This window comes from Periplaneta americana, chromosome 1 (genome assembly GCF_040183065.1).
Source record: "Periplaneta americana isolate PAMFEO1 chromosome 1, P.americana_PAMFEO1_priV1, whole genome shotgun sequence".
Lineage (NCBI taxonomy): Eukaryota > Metazoa > Arthropoda > Insecta > Blattodea > Blattidae > Periplaneta > Periplaneta americana.
Window position 1 is genome coordinate 76,302,241 of NC_091117.1, and position 13,895 is coordinate 76,316,135.

The window sequence follows — 13,895 nt, forward strand, 5'->3', positions numbered from 1 at the left end:
TATAACTTATCAGCAAGTGTTACCATAATTCTTATATGCGTGCCTGAATATATAGGCCTACATCTTACCTGGAAGGATAAAATAATTACTACGCTATATCTAATTTTATTTTATTTTATTAATATTTTGATGACTATTATCAGTTATTTAATAGTTATTGATTTAATAATAATAATAATAATAATAATAATAATAATAATAATGGTATACTAATAACAATACTGATAGCATTATCAGTAGCAGCAGCGATAATAATAATAATAATAATAATAATAATAATAATAATAATAATAATAATAATAATAATAATAATAATATAGAGAAACTGATTGAATATTACGTGCTAGTGTTGTAATGAAACGAGCTATTAAAGTCCAAGAACTGAATCAGCCATAAATCATCGTCATGAAGAGAATGATGGTATAAATAAATGTAAGGAAGCCAGATAGCCTATCTAGTGGCGAACGAAATAGCTCGTTCTCTTAAGCCTTCCAACGGAGGAGTTTTTTTTAAAGCGTAATAATCAAGGTGGCTGAAATAATTTGTCCAATGAAAGTTGTTAATTAATTTTGAAAAACTGCGCAATTCTCGACTAAATATTCAGAAGAGAATTCAGGAGATTTCTGATAGTGTTCATGAGAAATACTTACTTACTTGCTTTTAAGGAACCCGGAGGTTTACTGCCGCCATCACATAAGCCCACCCCTATACTGAGCAAGATTAATCCAGTCTCGACCATCATATCGTACCTCCCTCAAATCCATTTTAATATTATCTTCCCATCTACGTCTCGGCCTCCCCAAAAGTCTTTTTCCCTCCGGCCTTCCAACTAACACTCTATATGCATTTCTGGATTCGCCCATACGTGCTACATACCCTGCCCATCTCAAACGTTTGGATTTAATATTCCTAATTATGGCAGGTGAAGAATACAATGCGTGCCGTTCTGTGTTGTGTAACTTTCTCCATTCTCCTGTAACTTCATCCCTCTTAGCCCCAAATATTTTCCCAGCATCTTATTCGCAAATACCCTTAGAAATATTAAAAAAAAAAGCAAGAAAATGTATATATTTTTTTTTTATTGGCCCTTGATGACAGTAATGACATTACTGATACAGCAAAGCTTGCGATTTTTATTCGCGGGGTTGATGAAGAAATCAATGTTAGTGCACAAACCATCACTGGTTGTAGTTTTCATGCCCAGTACCTCTCCCCTGTCTTCTTACTTCATAGGCTCTCTCTCGTGTGTAATCACTGCCGTTCGAGTTTTGGTTCACCGCTGATGTTAACACAGAAAGGGTTAAAACAATGAGTTTGCTTCAAGGATATAAAAAGTACTGATTGCAGTGTAACATTCCTTACGTTGAAAAAATAGTTCTGAAACAATCATACAACATTTCCAATGTTAAAGCTCACGTCATTGAGGCATTACGAGCTCTCATGTTGAAATTAAATTGTGTTTTATTTAACGACGCTCGCAACTGCCGAGGTTATATCAGCGTCGCCGGTGTGCCGGAATTTGGTCCCGCAGGAATTCTTTTACATGCCAGTAAATCTAGTGACATGAGCCTGTCGCATTCAAGCACACTTAAATGCCATCGACCTGGGCCGGGATCGAATCCACAACCTCGGGTACAGAAGGCCAGCCCTATACCGCCTGTGCCACCCACTCTTGTTGAATTATCCTGAATTTACATCTGCTGTGTTGAAATGTGTCTGGGTTCCTTATGCACCTGCTGACGCAGAAAGGTTTTTTTCTCATTATATAATTTAAATGTTAGTGACCGTAATCGTAGAATGAGAGAAAATAATATTGTCACTTCTGCTATGCTTTCAGTCCACAAATAGGAACAGCCAATGTTATACAGGGACATCATTTTATTTTCACTTCAATTTTTATTGTATCTGAGTTTTTGGATGTACTTCACTCCCACCCCTTCTACTAATGAAGTTCAATCGTCCTCCACACAGTTCCAAGACCGCATATACAGTCATAGTAGCCTTACGGTCATAGTAAACAGTAGACTACGTTCCAAAAATAAGTTCGCGTTTTCCAGTGACGAAAGAGCTTTCAATATTGAATTATTTTCGCACAGGTAGGCCTACTGTCTTCCATTTGCCTACGTCGCATCCCGGTTTCCCCCACCTGCTTCTATTCGGTGCTCTGTAAAGTCTAGTGGCTGGGCTGTCTTAGTTCTTTTCTGACAACATTAATTTCTGTTAGGAATTGAACGTCTACGTAAAATTGTTCAAAATAACTTAAATAAAAGGGCTTCGTTAAGTAATTAACTGTCACGTGATTTCCTTCCTTTCTGCGACTCTGCGACATAACCACTTGCACGGACAGTAGATAGTATGTCTGAGTAATTTTATCTTTTCGGATCAGAAGTGAAGATTGAATTTATAGTACGTAAGGTATTCTTTTATAGAGTAGGTACAGAATTATTTCAACATGAGTTACTAATACGAAGTACGAGTACGAACCTGGTAAATGGAATTAGGTAAAATAGTCTATAGTGCGATAATATGCACATTAGAACTGAAGCCTGTATCGAAATGAACGGCCACCACTTAAAAAAAAATGTGTTTAAATATCCATATTATGATTATATTTCAATTCAACTTCATTCTCTATAGTGTACGGTACCGTACGCTAATGTGCTGTAGACAGTATAATATACACTGCATAATGAATACGTCCGCATGGACAGCTCAGTTCGTTAGTAAAAACTCTTATTGTTAATACTGTACTGTATTTTGATTAAAGAAAAACCTAATGAAAATTATCAAACTCAAAAGCGTGATATTTCCTAGTTTACGCAAATGGATTAACTACTTTTCTTCCCTCCTATACCTAGTAAAGTGATTTGTTTGTATTTTACGTCAGTATCATCGACCTCCAGTTGTGGAAGGGGGTAGCAAACGGTGCTTCCGTTTCTCAATCGTTGATCCAAATGTATAGCCAGGTTAATATAGGAAATGTTAGTAAAAAAATGATGTTCTTGTATAATACAAATAATGTTTTTTTTTTATCCCTCAGTGTTATAAAGTTGTGTTTAATTTTAATATGTAGAATAAATCGTTGTGTGAAACCTTTTTTTTATAATCATTATTTCAATGCCTAATACGTAATAGGCTATAGGGTTATTTTTTCAAGTAAAATCGCTTTCCGATTCATACGAAATTATTGCGATTATCTTACAACTAATTAATGATAAAACGCTAAATACAAATTTGTTATACAGATTTTTTTAAAATTAATACGAAATTCCGTATACCATACATCTGATTGTGGTCTGCTGTATCTCACAGATCTACATGAGTCGCCATGTTCTCATCAGAAAATGAAAGAACCGGGTGGGTGAGGTATTCGGTGCCTCTAGAAGGAGATCTACGAGTCGTTTAGAATTCACTATCACTGCTATGTACTAAACTTAAAAATCCGCGAGGAACACCCACTATGGCGGACGATCGATTCGGCGTCACATAAACACAAGTCGTGCCCTAGATATTTTTGAGACAGGGATGGAAATGGAAAGACAGTTAATTATGGAGAGTCTTGGTGAAATGGTTAGGGGAAAAACGTGGAAACATCGAGAAAAGAAAACCCTCAAAATATTGGCTTTATACACTGCTCCGTCGATGTAGGAGAAAACCAATGTCTATCTAGTTCGATATAACACGCGGAGCAAGTCCCCTGCAGTAGGCAAGCATCATGTTTAGGTAGGCCTACAGTATGAAAATCCAGGAATATTATGGACAGTGAAAAATCGATCATACGGGAATGGGTATTTAAGAGTTGTTAATTCATTATAAAACGTGAATATGATACAACGTTAATATAAATTAATTTTATTTCCTATAATATATCTATCTATAAAATACATTTATAATAAATAAATAACAAAATGAAGAAAGAAAGAAAGAAAGAAAGAAAGAAAGAAAGAAAGAAAGAAAGAAAGAAAGAAAGAAAGAAAGAAAGAAAGATGTATTACTTAAACGCCCCAGCAATATCCTTAATATTTTTGCCGCTTTTAAGGCGTTGAATAATATTTACTTCGGGAGGATTTACTCAGACGTGAACGTTTTGTGACATGATGCCTTACGGGTATGCGGGGACTTGGATTCTCGTCACAACAACAGACCACAGTCTAGTATATACAGTCACGAAGCTCAATACGTAGTAAATATGCATCCATAGATAGTTGCTCACCACTCGGATCGCTAATATCGCCTCATTACAGACAATGCGAAATAGTACCGGCACAGTCTATTGTTTCTAGCACCCTCACATCTCAAGCTTCGTGACTGTATATAGTACACTGTGAACAGACCATGTTGTACTGTTTTGCTGCCTCTTTAGACTCAAACGCATTCTGCTAAATCGGCAGAGCGATGTATTAATTTTTAGGCTTTCACTATGAATCTGAGCAGAATTAGGCTTCTTGGTATTCCACCGCGTCCTGGAACTTGACATTTCCAACGATTCGGAACAACAGAAATGTTTCAGTTATCCGGATTAGCCTGGCGTAAAGAGCCCGACAGAATAGGCGAACTCTCTGGTTTACCCTGATGATGGAACCTGTATATACTGTATAGTGAGGATCACGTAAGTGTAGTTCCTAAAAGTTTAATTTTGCCGTCTCTTCAGTGTTGCCAACTAATACCAGTTATCACCAAAGAGGGAAAAATCACAAGGCTACGTACTGAAATAATAATAATAATAATAATAATAATAATAATAATAATAATAATAATAATAATAATAATAATAATCATAATAATCATAATAATAATCATAATAATCATAATAATAATATAGTAATTAACAATAACAATGTCTTACTTATTTACCACATCTCACTTTTATGTTGCGAGGTGTTTTCTAAATGGTCCAATAATAAATTATGAAATAGTATATTTTCCTCCTAGATTTCTCGCATATTATGTTGGTAATTGGGATTAGTATGACCTAATATTAAAATTTATTTTGTCTGGAAACATGAAATTCATTGCTTTAACTAAACAGTTTACGATTCACGAGACATAACCTAAAAATGTAGTTTGATCACGTGAAATGATTAGTACGAATTCCGAAAACAGAACACGACTTTCAAATGTATAGCTTACTTAAAATACTTACAAGCACTTTCTTTCTTGGAGAAGCCGCTACTATGCTATTTCCTCTCTTGCACATTTTAATAAAAATCTAAACACGAAAGAATTTCATTAAAATGTCAAATATATTTACGTGATGTTTCATACGAAGTAGGTCTGTAAGTTATTTCTTATTTAATTACACTTACCTGAATATAGAGTTGAATTGGAATCACAACGCAACAGAACTGAATATTGTGTATTGATATTAATATTAATACCAGTATTACTAGGCCTAATTTATTATTAATTCACAAGCCTAGATACTTGCATTTTTATCAGTTTACTTTATTGGAAACCGGAATTATTGCTGCCAACATAACAATTAGAAAATAACTGCCAATTGTAGTATTTGTCAGTACCCGAAATTTGAAACGAAGTTGGTAAAAGAAAATTCAACCTGAGAGCTATACTTGTTTTTTTGAAAGATGGGACTGATAGTTAAGCGGCCGAGCTTGGAACTACAGTGCTATGTTGCCAATATGGACTACCATGCTGCCAGCTGATGGAAGCTAGCAATTGATGTTAAGATGGCTGACGTTAAAACATTCATTGACAATTGACGCGAAGGTAAAAAAACAATATAAAAATCGACAGAGAATTAAACATGAAACGTATCAATGCTAACATTGTGTGTACAATAAATGTCGCTAAGAGATCTATTATGCACTCGCCACGTGGAACGGTAAGTTTACGAACTCAACCGTTGTTACCATAGCAACAGGCCTACCACGCTATGTGACATTCAGTTGTTTTTCCGATCGCAACTCTCCTGTCATGTCCCATCTTAAAAAAAAAAAAGTATAGAAAATCACTATAATCCACTAGCATATGTAGTAATAGGGGAAAAGTGGTTAGGTTTCACCTTAGGGTATTAAGTAAGCTGACCCGGACTGTAGTCCCGAAACGTTGAAAATGTCAATTTCCAGGGCACGGTGGATTACCCAGAAGCCTAATTCTGAAACCTGACTTTGTTTACCACAACTACAACGCGGGTATTTTATTGACTTTCAAAATCCAGAACTTCGGGTCTAACGGCTAATGATACCACCTAGAAACACGCGCACTGTGTAAAGTTACCTTATCGTTATTGTAAAAAGAAATGCGGTCTCAGCCGGTAAGGCGCACCACAAGTTGAGAACCAGAGTTGTGAGAAATATGAGACTGTCCTTCCAGCGCCCACTCGCTACCCGCAGTAAATGGTACTGCTGTTCATTACAGTTCTTAATACATGTGGGCGGCACAGCTATTGTCTAAAATGCGTCTGCACTCGTCACATGTCCGGCCTGAGAGTGACGCACAGCCTCCATGTTGCTACTAGCTTTGCAACGAGACGAGCTACCAGCGTTGTCTACCAGTATGACACGTAATTATGGGGGTTTACAATAACTGAATCTCTCCTACGATGTGAGACATCGTAGTTGTTGAAGAAAACTCCAAGGGCCAGTTGTATAAACAATTAACCTCAGATTAAAAGACATCAAATTAATCTTAAGTTAACTTAATTGCGAATTGTTGATTGTGTAAATAGTAACTTCAGGTTATTTCGTCTTAAATTTAAGTTAAATATAACCGACAAATCTTCTCAAGTTAATCGTATTAACTGAAGTTTACAGCAGATATTTCCGAAAGTAAAGAAGGGAAAAGTTTCTCCTTATAAGTTAAGTAAAACTGCGAGTGAAGCTTATTTAAATTATGTTTAGACATACTTTTGTCAATTTTTAAGTTTCGCTTGTGGTGAAATGATGTTACACACTTTCAATTTTTTTTAGGTTAAGTTAAATTACAAACTATATATTTAATTTAGATTTCTGATTATTATGATATCTGATCTGATGATGATATTGAATTTCTCCGTGCTCCTCATGTTTTCCACGAGTGAGGAAATCCATTCATTGATAAACAATTTAAAATGAGATTTCGGCTATCAAAATTTGTAATGGAACAACTTGCAAAAAGATTACGTCCTCAGTTACAACGACAAACAAAACGAAATCATGCTCTGAATCCAATGTTCATGATTCTCCTCATTCGTATTGAGAAACATATTCAGGGGGATCGGATGTGATGATTATGTTTTCTCTTTCATTGTCGAAACAGTTGAAAATCAACTGGTTTACACATGAATTTCATTGATGATTCGCTATGTTTTCACATATTTTACTGCAAATAACAGTTAGTATAAACCTAGTTTACATGTTCTTAAGTTAATTTCATATAGGGCCATCATTTTATTTTTACTAACATTTCTAATATTAACCTGGCTATACCTTTGGATCAACGTTTAAGAACCGGAAACACTGTTTGCTACCCCCTTCCACGACTAGAGTTCGATGATACTGCGTAAAATACAAACAAATCATTTTACTAGGTATAAGAGTGAAGAAAAGTAGTTCATCCATTTAGTAAACTAGGAAATATCGCGATTTTGAGTTTGATGATTTTCATTAGATTTCGTTTACTCAAAATACAGTACTGTATTAAAAATAAGTGTTTTTACTCACGAACTGAGCTATCCATTCGGATATGCAGTGTATATTATACTGTCTGCAGCACATTAGCGTACAATATAGAGAATGAAGTTAAATTGAAAAATAATTATAATCTGGATATTTAAACGCAATTTTGAAAATGGTGGCCGTTCATTTCGATACAGGCTTCAGTTCTTTTGTGCATATTATCGCACTATAGACTATTGTACCTAATTCCAATTACCACTTTTGTCCTTCGTACTAGTAACTCATGTTGAAATAATTCTGTACTTACTCTATAAAAGAGTACCTTACGTACTATAAATTCAATCTTCACTTCTGCCCGACCAGCACAGATAAAATTACTCAGACATGCTATCTACTGTCCGTCCAAGTAGTTACGTCGCAGGGTCAGAGAAAGGGGAGAAATCACGTGACAGTTAATTTTTTTAACGATGCCCTTTTATTTAAGTTATTTTAAACAATTGTATGGGTATAATATTACGTAGACGTCCAATTTCTAACAGAAATTAATATTTTCAGAAAAGAACTAAGACAGCCCAGCCACTAGCCTTTACAGAGGGGCGAGCAGAAGCGGGTGGGGAAAACCGAGGTGCAACGAAGTCAAACGGACGACAGTGCCTGTGCGAAAATATGATTCAATATTGAAAGCTCTTTTGTCACTGGAAAACGCGAACATGTTTCTGGAACGTACTATACTCACTAACGCAGTACTGTTTACTATGACCGTAAGTCGACTTTGACTGCATATGCGGCTTTGGTTCTGTGTGGAGGACAGTTGGACGTTTACTAGTAGAGGGGTAAGAGTGAAGTATATTAAAAAATTCAGGTGCAATAAAAATTGAAGTAAAAATAAAATGATGTCCCTGTACAACATACGTTGTATAGGCCTACAAACTAACTTCGAGTTATTTACTGATGTTCAGTTAAAATAACAATTGGGCCTAAATGTACCACAATGACCTAACATTAAGTTATACAAATCATTGTAAAACAAAAGTAAAATATTATAAGTGCTTGTAACCTTTGTTTTACGATACAATCTTATCAATTTGGAAATATTTGAGGAGATTACAAAACCAACCGAAGAAATTTAAAAACGGACGTTTGTATTATACAATGTCGCCAACGACAGTTTACGAAAAATAGCCAACAAATAAAGATAAATTCACCTTACTTTTATCACTATCAGTGGATATGTTTATATTTTATCACAACCCTGGGCATAAGAGGGGAAGTGACAGGGACGGAGAAACCCCCGCCCATGTCCTTTTTGCTTACACCGCCTTATGAACAAATGCGCAGTAAGGTTCTGTGCATCAGTGGTGGATTTTAGGCGACCAGCGAGAGCCGAAAGTTCGTAAAAGCTATGTTTCTCGCCTGATACATCCCGTCAACGACGTTTCTGCCTGCTCGTACCGCTTCAAAACATTACTGTCTCAGCCGGGGAAGGTAGAGTTAAGGGGTGGCCTGCAATAACTCAATCCAGTTAATAACGCTCAGGACTGTTTTATCACAAATTAGATTATATGAGCTCGCTAAACAGTATTTCTTCTTCTTCTTCTTCTTCTTCTTCTTCTTTCCCCTAGTTTAACCTCTCCCTTTTAGAATTTGAAAGACATGTTGGTTCAGAAAAGTGTGAATACAATTAATTATTATATATAATAAATTTTCAGTCTAATACACTTTTCCCTTTTAGGTGCATTTACACGATCCACGCCACCCGGGCCTTACAGAGCCGCAACCTGTCGGGAGAGGAATTAATCTATGGATCACATACATACTTTCTGATCACACAAGGACACGGAGGGGCTAAACTGTATTTCAACAACATAAAATATAAAAGGTCGTCAAGAATCATTTAAAAGTCTCCAGATTTCGCTATATTGTAACATTGTTTCATGATGTGATTGGTGTTTCCATTAGATCAAAGCGTTGATTGACCTACAATATAATGACCATAGGAACCGTCCAATTCAACAGAATCGTTCAGCATGCCTTCTTATCAAGGTTACTAATGAGAATAAAATGCCGTTTTCTGAGAGATATGGGAGGAAAATTATATCGACTCATTGAAAGCTTGAATTTTGATAGTGTATGGATTTGACACCCAGTATTCAATCAATGCAAAGTGTTATAAGTGATATAAAGTTTTTGTTTTGATATGGTTGTTTAGTAAAATGTCCGAAAGCAGGTTGGAACCACATAAGTGACACTAATAACGCGTGAAGTAGTATCACGGAATATATTATATTACTTGCAGAATCTAATTTTTGTGTCTTAAGTAGTATCACGGAATATTTTACACTACTTTCAGAATCAAATTTTTGTGTCTTAAGTAATATCACGGAATATTTTATAGTACTTTCAAAACCACATTTTTGTGTCTTAAGATTTTATTGGCAGCTAGATCTTCGTAGGTCACGTTTTTTTTACAACATGTAATCGTGTGCAAATTTTAGAGGTAGACCCTAAGTGCTGACCAGTAGTGGAGAAAATATCATATTCCCTTGTAAGAGGTTTTGAACAAGGCGATAGATATGTACATACTCATTTACTTTCCAGAAAAAGAGCCACATCCCGTAGACTAGTAGACTGAAACACTTCACTTCCCATCAAACTCTCAACCGCACGTTTTCCTCTCATGCATGCTGGTATTTAAATTGGGAATAATAGACACAATAAAAGAAAAAAATACGTCACTTGGCCAACATCCAAGGAAGAGACATGATTCCTGCACACACCTAAAGGATGATATCTTGGTCTTGTTCTTATTACGCAACATCGGGGAAAACCAACTATTATTGCGCTATGATGCAGAGACTGAATTGCACCGAGAGCAAACGTTCTGTACATTCGCTTCACACCACACTTCATACATATATTTTATTCTTTATGCAATCGGCAAATATCGTAGAATTTATAATCTTAATATTGGGCTGATACAAAAATTCGTGGCGTTTTTTTCGCTACGACCAAAGTTTGCATTTGAGATTAATAGAAGACAAATTATTACATTATCTATGACACTCCGCCAATGCTGGGGTAGTTTTTCGATTCTGAGTCTGAAAAAGTCTGCTTGTTTGGGATTAAAGAAGTATCAAGACAAGGTTTTAAAGCTTCTTCGTTATCACTAGGCTCCGTATTTGAGCTACCTATAAACTGGAATGAAGTTGTCTGATTCGAAGTATATGTGACGTCACAGCGCTGGTACAAGTACGTTCGTATACAAAATAGTTACGCATCCTTTGCCCTCTTCCTCTGGAAATTCAAAATAGGGACGCAGTCACAGTGAATAGTCTTATCGATCACTGATCATACTAGTCGTATTATTTAAATAACTACATCTTTGTGGCTGATTGAAGGTTCATTGCAGAGATAAAATGCCTTAGGTAAGACGCTCAAGCGTGTAGTATTGCAGGGCATAGTTGAGGATATTTGAACTAATATTTTCACTGTCAATATAGTCGACATTGCATATAAATTGTGTAAAATAAACGTAAAAGTGACAAAAACAGTGCACTGAAAGACACTGCAATACTAAGGCCCGATTGTATAAACCATTTAATATTAGATCAGAGGTTAAATTGATCCTTGTTTCGGCTGAACTTGGAATTTTGTGTTGTATAAAGTCTAATCTGAGATTAATTTGTCTCAAATTAAAGTCAACTTTGACTGAAGAAATTTCTCCGATTAAGTTAGATGATCCAAGTTCAGTTATTTCTTTTCTGTTTGAAATATACGAGTGACAGATTGTGCAAATAAAATATCCATTATTACTAATATTAATAGATATGATAGGTAGGCTTTCAATTTCTTGCCTTAATACACAAACAATCTTATATTTTATAAGACTCTATTGTGTTCAGCAGTATCAAATAACATAACCTATAATCATATTATGTTTATAACAACCATTAATTATTAATGGATATGATAGGTACATTCATAAATTTTCAATTAACTGTATTACTAAACGAAAATTGTCGTTTTATAAAGCTTTATTATGTTTAGCAGTAACAAACACCATAACATGATAACAACTCTGAGAACAGTCAACCTTCTTCTTATTGTCTGCCATTATTTACATTGCACAAAAAATCAGTGTCTCCAACAGAGTGTACGGAAAGTCGCCAAAAAGTAGTTGTAAAGTCGCTAGATTTCTCATTATCAACAAAGAAAGATTAAATTTTGTCACTATGGGGTGCTGAAAAGGTCACTAAATCCCTATTTAAGCAATATAAAAGTTAAAAGAAATTGTTGTTGAAAAAGAGTTAAAGTCGCTAGATTGGCAACACTGAACAAACCTGTCCGCGCATCACGTATTTCACCTGTTTATGCGATGTTTCCAAATCCTTTTCACGTGAACTTAAATTGTATTTGAACCAAGGTAATTTGATCGCAGAAAAGTTTTATACAATAGAAGAAGTGTCTGAACTCGGTTCACTTTTCGATCTTCGATCAAAGTTGATCTTTAGCCAGGGAGTTTTATACAATTGGGCCTAAAAGGCACAGAAAGTGTGTTGAACGTAATCTAAAAAACCAGTACCACCAAAATAAGAAAATGATGAAGATTAACTCGAGCGACGTTTAGCATGGATTTATGTAGCCCACCATGATGTTCAGTGCCAACATGTCAATTGATAAATTGAATAACCTACATTTTAGGGAATTTATAGAGAAGTACCTACATAGAAAATTAGTGGGTTTTCAGTGATGAACGACATGCAATATCCTAATGAAACACGAAAAAATATCAGATATTGTGAATTTCTTGTACTACATCATGCACCAATAACGTCATGTGCTATTGAAAGAATTTCTTACAATATAAAATCATTTCAAGTGACTCCGCATATGTTCAAGTTCCGTAACTTACGAATGCACGTTATTATTCACTGCAAGGATCACGACGAAAATGAACATCACGGCTCAAGCATGCGTTTACTAGTATAGCTTCAGAATGTCGGGAGTTGACTGTATTCCACGAACACGCAGCGACGACGTGTTTGTTTATATCCTTATCCTTTGCTCGGCGTACTATAATTATACCCAATGTGTCTTTAACTTCAGTCTTTAGGTAGCTGGAATACGGAGCCTAGTTATCACAGTTCCCTTGAAGATTGTTGGACAGAGAATGGAAAAGCTTAGGGCGCAACATCGGGAGAATATGGGGGATGTGGAATCACCCTCCAACAAAGCTCCTGAATAGCTGCTTGCGTCATGTTAGCGGTGTGCGGATGTGCATTATCGTGTTGCAGACTCAGGGGTGAATCTAGCTACTTGGCGCCTCTAGGCAGAGAAAAACAATTCCACCCCTCATTTCGACATGAATGTGCTACCAAATAACCAACATCAACAATACTGTAATTTAATAATAATAATAATAATAATAATAATAATAATAATAATAATAATAATAATAATAAATACTTGCATATTGAACTCTTCGAAGTCAACTCAGGAGTTTTCCCTCAACCCAATATGAGAAAATGTTGAGCAACTGTCGGTGCTGGATCCCGGACTCATTTCACCGGCATTATCACCTTCATCTCAATCAGACGCTAAATAATCTGAGATGCTGATACAGTGTCGTAATATAATCCACTAAAAAAATAAAAATTTCATTATTTTTCTTCCGGTCCTAAAGGAAATGATGTTAACTTTTGTAATTAAGAGGACCACTCTTGTATGATTAAAAAAAAATCACACTTTTTTACGTTGAAGATGATAAAAAATGCACGCTCCTACCACAACATCTCCTAGCTTGCCTGTACCCACACATCCACCCACTGTATATTAGGTCAAGGATAGAGGGACGAAATACGTGACCTCACTAACGGAAGTTGCATTTGCTCCTCGTACAAGATATGATTTGCCTACTGCGCAGAACCGAGAGGCTATGGATTCACCTGTTCCATGACTGACGTTCGAAATGGCATCATGATATATCTATCATCTGTATAAATCTCCTGCAACTGACGCCGTGCACCCTGGTGACTGGTAGCAGAATGTCTATTCTGCCCGCCCACAAGATAATTGTAATTTGTTGCATGACCTGGATTCGTTATTAATAGCCTGGGGCTTTACTATCACACTTACAGGATAAACAAGGAGACATTATTGTCCTACGAACCCACATTCCTAATCTTCCCTACAATTTCAATGGAAGCCACACTTTCAACTCGATTACAGCTACAGATAAGCTACGAAGTATACAATGTTCACACTGACATTTGAATTCAC

General features: G+C 35.8%; 1 protein-coding gene across 4 annotated transcripts in view; it reads right to left on the reverse strand.

The window, feature by feature from the left end:
- The window catches only part of LOC138696702 (uncharacterized), a 48,138-nt gene extending 34,929 nt beyond the window's left edge, over positions 1-13,209 (reverse strand). The window contains exon 1 of one of the 4 annotated variants that reach the window (XM_069822038.1): positions 13,087-13,209. The gene's annotated coding sequence lies outside the window, so the exon portion shown is untranslated. Of the gene's footprint in view, positions 1-6,237; positions 6,394-10,199; positions 10,223-13,086 lie in introns of those variants that run through there. The other 3 variants (XM_069822047.1, XM_069822020.1, XM_069822066.1) reach the window with 3 other exon arrangements.
- Between the last annotated feature and the right edge of the window lie 686 nt (positions 13,210-13,895).